Source organism: Myotis nattereri (genome assembly GCF_964212035.1).
Source record: "Myotis nattereri genome assembly, chromosome: 8".
In the NCBI taxonomy this organism is placed as follows: Eukaryota; Metazoa; Chordata; class Mammalia; order Chiroptera; family Vespertilionidae; genus Myotis; species Myotis nattereri.
The window spans coordinates 59,842,446-59,852,232 of record NC_138083.1 but is presented as its reverse complement, the minus strand read 5'-3'; the positions used below and the strand labels follow the sequence as shown (position 1 = coordinate 59,852,232).

The following is a 9,787-nucleotide window of genomic DNA, read 5'->3' as shown; positions in this document are numbered from 1 at the left end:
AACAGTGTCCACTAACGTATCTCACTGTCAACAACCTCTCTCATCTTCTCTTTCAATTCTTTCTCATTCCTCTCCTCTTTCCTAGATAATGCTTTCTCATTGCTTGAGTCTTTAAGCTTCTTTCCTACTATTAAGGAAACATATCTTGTCCTTTTGTGTTAGTGCCTTGACTGCCTGTCAACCGATCAGATATATATATCTGGGGTTAAATCACTATCCCCATCCTGACCCTCAATTTTTATCAGTTACTCCTCCAGTTATTGATTCAAAGTGCACTCAAAACTGAGCCATTCATACCTTCATTCTACTCATGGCGTCACCCATTTCAGGTCAAAGTGCAGTTCATTGAGCAAGCACTTGACCAAGCTAACGTATTGAAGTATCTCCTTGTGGTTGTTTTTTTTTTAATATATATTTTTATTGATTTTAGAGAGGAAGGGAAAGGGATAGAGAGATAGAAACATCAATGATGAGAATCATGCATCGGCTGCCTCCTGCACTCCCCGCAGTGGGGATCGAGCCCGCAACCCAGGCATGTGCCCTTGGCCACAATCAAACCTGGGACCCTTCAGTCCGCAGGCCAACGCTCTGTCCACTGAGCCAAACTGGCCAGGGCCTCCTTGTGGATGTTTTGCCTCTGAACTATACTAGCCAAATCTTCCTAGGTTTCAGAAGATGGATAAGGACTGGCTTGCTTCTTCTAAGAGGGGTAAAAGTAAGCACTTGGCCACATGGGGACAAAACATTTGCTATTGATTCATAAGGTGGACCTAAGATGTTAGGGTCTCATAGAACAAATCTACCTTAAAATGCAAGGACCTGGTGCTATGAAGCAGCCATCCAAGTTACTTAGCAACAGTTGACAGGGAGTGGTTTCCTCACTGATGCCAACTGTCCCCAATATGCCCTGTAAAGAGCCACCTTCTGAATTCCTTGAGTAAAGGCCTTTTCCTCCTGCCTCGCCCTGCTGAGGATTCTGCAAAGCACAGCTGGACATGAGCTTGCATGTGCACACTTTGTCACCCTTAGCAGCGACTCGCCTGCACTCTCAAAACATAGACGGTTCCCTAATGGGCTACAAAATGTACTATTTGGGAAGTTCATTTTGAAATGTTATTAAACTAATAGGTTTGCTTGGCAATGTACCTCTTTTGCATAGATACACCCAGTGGTGAGATACTTCTGGTCGATTGGATGGCTTTTCAGACTGGTACTTTTCATAGTTTTAGTTTTTTTCCTCCGAAAGCATGGCGTCAGAATGTTTTAACGGGCAGAGTGGAGAATGTGCTTGTATGCCCTGGGAGATTGGGCAGTGAACTCCAGGCCCAGTCTTTGGGGTGAGAGTTGGAAGAGAAAGAAAGATAATGTTCACTGAAAAGGCTAAGAGTTGTGCAGAGCACAGGGCTCTTACCTGCACCAGCATGTTTTCCTGGCCTGGACTTGCAGCCTCAGAACCAAGCAAGCACTTGACCCACACGCGGGACACCAGTGGGGGTGGGAGCGGCTTTTCGGGTGCTGGAACCGGAGGATCCTCCATCGCAATGGTGCAGGGTAAGTGAAAAAAGACAGGCTCCTGAACTTATCTTCACATTTCAGTGCTTCGTGCGCACTTTTATGAGAACTAGCTCCAAGCCACTTTCGGGCTCACACGTCTGCACTGTTTGCCGCTGTAAGGTTAACTCTTTTCAGAGACTGCACAAATTTAATACCAGCGAAAGAAACCAAGTTACCGGGTCCCCTTAAGGCACACGAAGAGCATTTCTCATATCCTTTCTCTTTCCTCCAATCGTGTGTGTGTGTGTGTGTGTGTGTGTGTGTGTGTGTGTGTGTGTGTGTGATTCCTCCTCTGCTTGCAAAAGCCTGAGCAGCTCCCCAAATTCGCTGCTGTAAAGCCAAGAGCGGCCTGTTCGGGCACCCGCACTCCGGGAGCCGCCGGCTGGAAGGCGGGAGCAGGGCGGGCCGGAGCGCTGGGACCGCCCGGGCGCCCGGCGCAGCCAACGAGCAGGCGGGGAGGGCGGGGAGGGCGGGCCAGCCCCGGCGGAGCGGCGCGGGCTGTCACAGGCACCCGGCGCGCGCTGCAGGTGGCAACTTGGAGGTGCCGGGGAAACCGCTACCGGAGGATCCCGGTTCTGGCGGCCCCTTCAGCCTCAGGGAGCCCTTTCCCGCCGCCGAGCCCGAGACTGGACCCGGGAGAATCCGAAGAGAAAAGCCGCCGCGCAGGTACCTGTGAGCAGCCCTACCTCTCGCTGCCCTTGCGCGACTTTTTTTCTTCGAGGAAGGTAGTACCCGGGGGCGGCGAAGACGCGCCCGCGAGGCTGGGGAGGAAGGCTCCGGCGACTCAGGTGAGCACCTTTCCTTTCCATGGCTCCTCCTCTCTTCGCAGCCCGGCGCAGGCCAGGACGCCGGCTCCCCGAATGGGCAGGGACCGGGGCGCGGGCGCCTGCCCTTGGTTCGAGGTCGAGGAGGGAAAAGGCGAGGAAGGGGCGAGGCTGGCCCGCCGGGGACTGCCTACCGGGACCCCCCGGGAATCGCACCCTGGGAGGGCACCCTGAGGCGAGAGACCGGCAGCTGGAGTTTTAAGGTGGCCGGAGGGCTTGCACCTGCTTGAAGCGGGCGGGTCGCCCGGTGCGCGCGGTGCCGGAGCCGCTGCGGGAGCCGGGCGCGGCGCCTCTGCGAACCCCCTAGTGAGCGCGCCTAGCCGGCGAGCGCACGAATCTTCAGTCCCTGCGATCCCCAGGCGCCGGAGGACGTCATCCCTCTCCGCTTCGGCAACTCCTCCTCCGCCCCTCTGGCCTCTACCCCCCTCCCTCCCCCGCCCCGCGCCCGCTGCTCAGCCGGTTCGGAGATTTCGTGCCTTGGCCGGCGCGCGCCGAGGCGGCTGCTGTCACTCCTCGCCCTGCCCTCGGCAGAGCTGGAGCGCCCGGGGTCCGGCGCCCACCCGGCCGCCTAGTCGTGCACTGGAGGCAGCGGTGCTGCCTGGTTCTCTGGCTGAGAACGGAGGGGAGCGCGGGCTCGCTGTCTAGTGCTCCTCTAGCCAGCCTCGCCCCACTGCAGTTTGAACCCCGTGTCCAATGAGCGGAGTCTCCGAAGCCGAACGTTGCTGGCTCGGGGAAACTGGGAGGCCTCCTAGGATGTGGGAGCCTTGGGAAGAGGAGCGCCTCTCCCTCCGTCTGGGCGTTTCAGCTGCAATCTTAAAGTGAACAGTGGCTCCCTGACCTCCGCGTCCCGCTCGCGGCGTGGGGGGTGGGGAGTGCAGGTGGTCCTGGCAGCAGAGTGTGTGTGTGTGTGTGTGTGTGTGTGTGTGTGTGTGTGTGTGTGTGTGATCCTCCGCGAGGCAGAGGCGCGGCATCCCGCTCCCCCAGCCCAGCCGGGCCGAGCCGAAGGGTCCCCCGCCTCTCACCGCGAGGGGCGCGCAGCTGCATCCCAGCAACTCAGCGCCTCCGGCTCCTCTCCTCCCGCTGCAGCTCCAGGCCTCCACTAGGGGTATCCCGGGGTGAAAGTCATCTGGCCAGAGGGTGCGGGTGGGGATTCGGGGCGCCCCTGAGGCGAATGAGACCGTGTTTCAAAATCCAAGAGAGCGCCCCTCGCCGGGCATTTCGCTTCCCGCAGCGGCAGTGAGGACCTCGGTGGAGGCTGCGGAGGCGGCTCTGCGCTCCGGGGAGAGCGTTCTGTCGCTCCCGAGTCGGAGTTGGGGCCGCCACGCACCGAACTGCCTTAAGGCGTCTTACTCGGGCCGCGTAGCCAGGGGTCGGCGGGCCCGCGGGCCGGTGGGGTGGTTGGGGAAGCTAGTCCCCCGAGCCGTGGGGACCGGAGGGCCCTGGGCCTGCGTGGGAGGGCGCGTCGGGGCTGCTGTGGGCTCGCCGGCACCGAGTTCCCTGGAAGTTGGGGGTCGGGGTCCGCACCGCGTGGTGACAGCTCTCCCCTCTGGCGGCTGCGGCTGCGGAGCAGCGGCCACGCGGCGCGTCCTGCCGCCCCCTCAGCCCGCCGCAGCTTTCGCTTTTCCTTATTATGCAGAAGCGACGCCTGTGCGCGAGGAAAGCCTGGGGTGCTGGCGACCAGATCCTCTGCGGAGCGAGGGGCGTGTCCAAAGGGCGAGCAAAGAACACGCACCTGCATCCCAGTGGCGCAGTGGAGACAGGGGGGGCTGTGAGCGCCAACAATCCCGAGACAGAGTTCGGCTGACCCACTCCGGAGGTCTGGCCCTGGGTGCCGCTCTCCCTAGAGGACCAGGCCTTAGGGCCCCCATCACCCCCACCCCAGGCTTGTGGACAACTCCTAATGCCCTCGAAATGCATTGGATTAAAACTGGGCCAGGACAGGGCTGGAAGCCATGAAATGAATGGAAGTAGAAAGGACTGTAAATCCCTAATCTAATTCTGGTTTAAATCTAGATTCCATTTGATTAGAAACAGACGAACCTGGTAGAGCGGGTTCTGAGTGGCGCTCCTATATTGCATTTCTCCTAATGACAGTTCCCGAAGCTCCCTGTAAGGTTTGCCCTTCCCAAGCTGGAATTGTGTGGCATATGGAGGAAGGGGGGAGGAGAGGTCCTTACTTACATGTGTACATTTAACTTACAGCAGGAAAGGAGTCAAGTTCAGGTTGGTTTTGAAATGATCTTTCAGGCCTTCTTCCCCTTTCCTTGTCTGCCATAGGCATTTCCCAGCTGGATCAATTCCCATTCAGACTCAAGTGTCACCAAGGGGTTAAAGATCCTCTCCTGCAACATTAGTTTCCAAAGAGGACTTTCAAGTAGGCTTCTTAGACTATGAAGTGACTTCAGGAAAGCATTCTCTGTGCTGACAAGCAGATATATAAACCTCTGTTTATTACCTCTCAATCCCTTAGATATTTAAGTCATTGGAGATATCCTTACTGGAATGTAAGTTATGGAGGGCAGGGCCCTGCCTTTCTCATCCTCTTATCCCCGGGGTCTGGTATATAGTAGGTGTTCAACAAACATGTATAGGCTGGGGCTGATAATTAAAAACATTGGCCTGAAAAGGCATTTAATAATTTCTAGGATCCATCATTATGTAAATCAGAATAGCAAATTAACTATAATGGTCATTTTGAGGAGTAATGTGCACTGCGTGATTACATATATTTTTAAACTATTTGGGATTGGTGAAATCACTTTAAATAATAATATACTTAAGCTATTGGAAGATTTAGAAACAACAGAATGACGGTTGCATGGTTGAAGTCCCTCTATAACAGCCGCTGATTAAATACATCTAGAAACAGAGATGTCACTACTTTCACAAGTATTCTATGCATTTTATAGAAATCATTATTCAGATGTTAGGAACAAAGGGGAGGGGGGGACATGACATGTCCTCTGCCCACCCATTCCAGTTGGCGGGCCAGAAAGGAAACATGGTTTTGATGCTAATGTACAGAAATGTGAGAACCTTCAGGGATCTCAGCAAAGTGATCCCGCACTTTGAGTGGCAGCAGCAAGGGAGACTTCACTATGGATGATGGGTCCTGTGGTTTGAATTGCAAGGAGGTGATTAACCAAAAGCTTAAGTCAGAGCTGTTGGCTGTGAATAGTTCACTAAAAAGAGCCAGGGAGCCTGATGAGTCACAGTTCACTCTGGGCCACTTCCTCATCTGTAAGGAGAATAATAACTTTCACCTGCTACACTGTGAGGCTTCATTTGTGATTCAGTTATGAGGCACTGGGAAGGGAAGTGTGAGACCTAGCACATGGAACATAGAATTTGCCAATTTAGAACCAGGTAACCAAGAATAGCAAGATACACAATTAATTAGAAAATAGGACTTTCAGTGGAGAGCTGCTAAAGAGGCTAGACATTTTAAAAGCTGTTGAACCATGCTCTTCACAGTTAAGATGGAGAAATATAAATAGCTAGTAGAAAGTGTATGATTTGTCATACTGCCAGGGAATCAATGAAACTGCAGTATAGGAATCAAAGTAGCCACCTAGCCACTGAATTGCTGAGAAGAAAATGCTTTATTTTGTTTTCATGCTCATTGAGCACATGTGGCTTTTGTCTGGGAGCATTTGGTGTCATGATGAAATGACCTGTAAAAACAGCAGGTCTGATAGATAGATGTCGAGCCTGTGTTCTGAAGTGCTGCAGGTCACACAGCCCAAAGCTAATACAAGGGATCAGATCCTGGTGGGACCCTGGACAGAATGCAAGGCATGGGAGCTAAGGGTACACTGCCCTGGAATCCTCTATAATGAAAGAGTGAGCAGCTAGCTAGGTTAAGAGCAATAATGAGACATGGGATGACACTGAATGTAATTGGGGCCGATTAGAAAATATTTCAGTCAAGTAGAATGAATGGAGATTAGAACTGGAGAAAAGAGATAAGTGGGTAAAGGAATGCATGGTAATACTTAACATCGACACTCTGAACTAAGAGGAAGGAGAGAGCTATCCTTTCTTAGAGAGGTGGAAAAACAAGGACATAAATCAGAACTCAGCCATCTCACCGCTGACTCCAGCATGTTATGTAATGGCCCTGAGCCACAGGGTCCCCATCAGTAAAACGGGGATAAGAAGGCTCCCTGAGGAGGAGTCAACAACATGTGAAACACCTAGCTGCCCTGGCAACAAGCCACTGGTTTTCTAGAATCAGGAGTGTAGGTTGCCTGGATGAATTTTTATACCATCTTTATCATCAGCCTCCATTAGAAATCTAGTCTCACATTTCCAACTGCCAAGTAGGTATTTTTACCCAGCTGTTCCAATCACCTCAGATTGAGTATGTCTACTAATGTCTTTCATCAATTTCCTGCTCTCTTCCCTTACCCAGTACAGCATGTCCCAAGTCCCCCTGCAGGAACCCTGGTCTCCACTTTGTATGCCATCTTCTCACATTGCTCTCCTGCAGTCACACACTGCAGAAGTGTCAGCGATCAAGTTGTGGTGACTCCCATTGTCACTTCCTTTCTATCTCATTGCTACCAGTCCTACCCCAGGCTCTGTCCCACCCTGCTCAGACTGTGTAGTAATCATCCTAGCCCTTTCTCATCCCCACCACCCCTTCTGCACCCAGTTCAATCATTTCACAGAACAGCTTCGATTATATCACTCCCTGGCTCTAAACCTCAAGTCTCTCCTATTTCCTAAAGGATAAGGTCTAAATCCTTTAGATTTGTATTCTAAACCCTACCCTCTATCTTCTCCTTCAGTGCTGTCTCCCACTGGCTCCAACAGGAAACGCCCTGCACCTGTCAGCATTTCTGAGGCATACCTTAGGTTTTATTTCTATGTTCTTTGCTCATCCATTTCTTCACCGGAATTGTCCCTCCTCATCCTATCTTCAGCTTGAAATCCTACCAGTTTCTCAAAGCCCTTATGAAGCTTTTCTGGATAATCCTTAGAAGGTCTCTGTCCCTCCTCTTTCCTTCCACAGCTCTGCATTTTGCTCTCACAGGCCACATACCTTGTCTTTATTCTTTATTCTATTGATTGAGAAGTTATTCATTTTTGTAGTCTCCACTAAGTGGTGCCCAGAGTGGGAGCTCAATAACTCTTCACCGAGTGAATGATTGCGTAGGGCTGCCTGAGAAGGGCGATGACAGAAGGAGAAAGATCTTACAACCCAAGTCAGGTCAATATGAGAGAGTTGCCAGCCCTTGATTGCATCTTTACAGGCAAAGTGGAAAAGAAGCAATTATCTGGAAACTTTTACAAACCACCTCTACCTCATTTTGGTCTAATTACATGAATAATTTAAGCTTTGGTAGCTGAAAGAATCTGTATAATTATTAACATTCTTCATTGTAGAAATGAGCTTATAATCATGTGAGCTGGACAGAGCTTTCAAAAGCAGACTAGCATGTGGAGAGCCAAGCTGATAGTGATTGAGCTGAAAGAAAAAAGAGATATGCTGGGCAAGATGCCCATTACATGCTATATGCATTCAGAAATATGTATGAGAATTAGTGGTTTGGAGCTGATACATTTGTTTGATCTGGGATCTCTTTTAGGAAGCTTTTCATCTGATTCCTCTCAGAGCTCCATGATTTACAAAATGCAATCACAATCACGCATGTGTTAATTAGCATGGATAGTTGTTCAAATGTTTCTACTCTAGAAGAATGAAAAGACTAGGCCATTCCTCGTGTATACGTGATATGTTTGAGGACAGGTGGAGAAACAAATTGTTATAAAGAGCTTGCCAGCTTCATATTCCAGGAACAGAAATGCTTCCAAACAGTCATCACACGTGAGAGGACAAACCCATCCTCATCAAATAGTTACAAACAGCCCTTCGCACACAAGGAACGAACAAGTCGGAAACAAAACAGGCCATGACCATGTACTAAAGTTTTGAAGAGTTAAGAACTAGATACTTTATTATAATGTTAGAATCATATACTCAAACCTTTTCTGGAATATGAGAAATTGCATGGATCTAAGTGATCAAGATCTGCCATGTCCATGTTTTATAGATTTTGACACATGGTGTTTATAAAGTTTATGTAAATATGTCTCAAACTGGAAAGATCTTGGTCATCCACTATGTGAAAACATCTGGCCACACATGTGTGATTCCTATCGGGATCCTGTTCTAAACCCAGTTCATCTGACAGCTTTCTTAGCCTCTGTCAGCCACAACTTCTTCATGGACAAATAGAAACAATAGTATTTTCTACATCACATAGAGGGTGAAAAAAACACTAAATGACATCAGAAAGTGACACACTCATGATATTTTCACTATTTGCCCGATAGTTTTAAAAAATCAGCATTATGCCATACAAATCTCTCCTTTTTAACCCCTTCAATGTTAATGTGCAGCATGAAAGATTCACCAGAATTAATTCAAATACAATCAAATGTTTCATCAGAGACTCAGCTTCACCTTTAAATAGAAAATTTATTTTTTCCCCAACAGCCTCAATATTCTGCAGAGCTAAATCATCAAAGCAGGAGTCTGTGGAGGGCAAAGATTATTTGGACAAGCTAGAGAGGTCTGATGATTTAAAACAGATTAAGATACATTTGCATTCCCCTGAAATAGTTGTTTTTTGTTGTTTTGTTTTTAATGTTAGATGCCCTTTTTAGCTTGCATTGTGAATAAGAAAGTATCTGTTCAAACTGAGGATATTTAAAAATATATACCCTGCAAGCCCTAGAAAGCAGAATAAACATGATGATAAAATATAAAATGAGCCAGATAGCCTTGGTATTATGTGCAGTACACACATGTTGGGAAGGGGACATTCAAAAGGTGCCACCGTTGCCTGTTTTTCCTCTGCTTTGTAGTGTTGTGCTTTCATGCCAATTCCTCAAACATACTTTCATCATGGTCTTAAGAATGACTTTCAATATGGCTCTTTCAATATTGTTTAAATGATGTCACTCTTGGAAAATGTTCTCTCTACCTTCACGACCTTCCCCACTCTTATGAACTAAGCTGCTGTCCCCCATCCAGACACACATACCACCCGTATACATAATCGGTATTAGTCTGCATTCCCTTGGAAACACACCTTGAGAGAAGGATTGGACAAATAGGACATAAGCGACACACTCACCTAAGCTGCACCCCAGTACCAGTAGGTTCTAGTTGAATGTCTTGGGGACAAATCACCCTGTTTCCTGAGTCTTAGTTCCTTTTTCTGCAAAACTAGTTTAGTGATACCTACCTAACAGAGTTGCGAGAACTAGAAATAATACTTATAAAATAACTGGCACATAGTGCTCAAACAAGTGTACCCATTTGTTTGACATGTGATGCATATTTTATTAACATTTAATTCAGTGTGAAATTCATACTTAGCAAGTCAACTTCTACT

General features: G+C 49.0%; 1 protein-coding gene across 1 annotated transcript in view; it reads left to right on the top strand.

Annotated features, from left to right (window-relative positions):
• The first annotated feature begins 2,039 nt into the window (after positions 1–2,039).
• EPB41L3 (erythrocyte membrane protein band 4.1 like 3) overlaps positions 2,040–9,787 on the top strand; it is a 220,820-nt gene continuing 213,072 nt past the window's right edge. The window contains exon 1 of the mRNA XM_081097417.1: positions 2,040–2,342. The gene's annotated coding sequence lies outside the window, so the exon portion shown is untranslated. The remainder of the gene's footprint in view (positions 2,343–9,787) is intronic.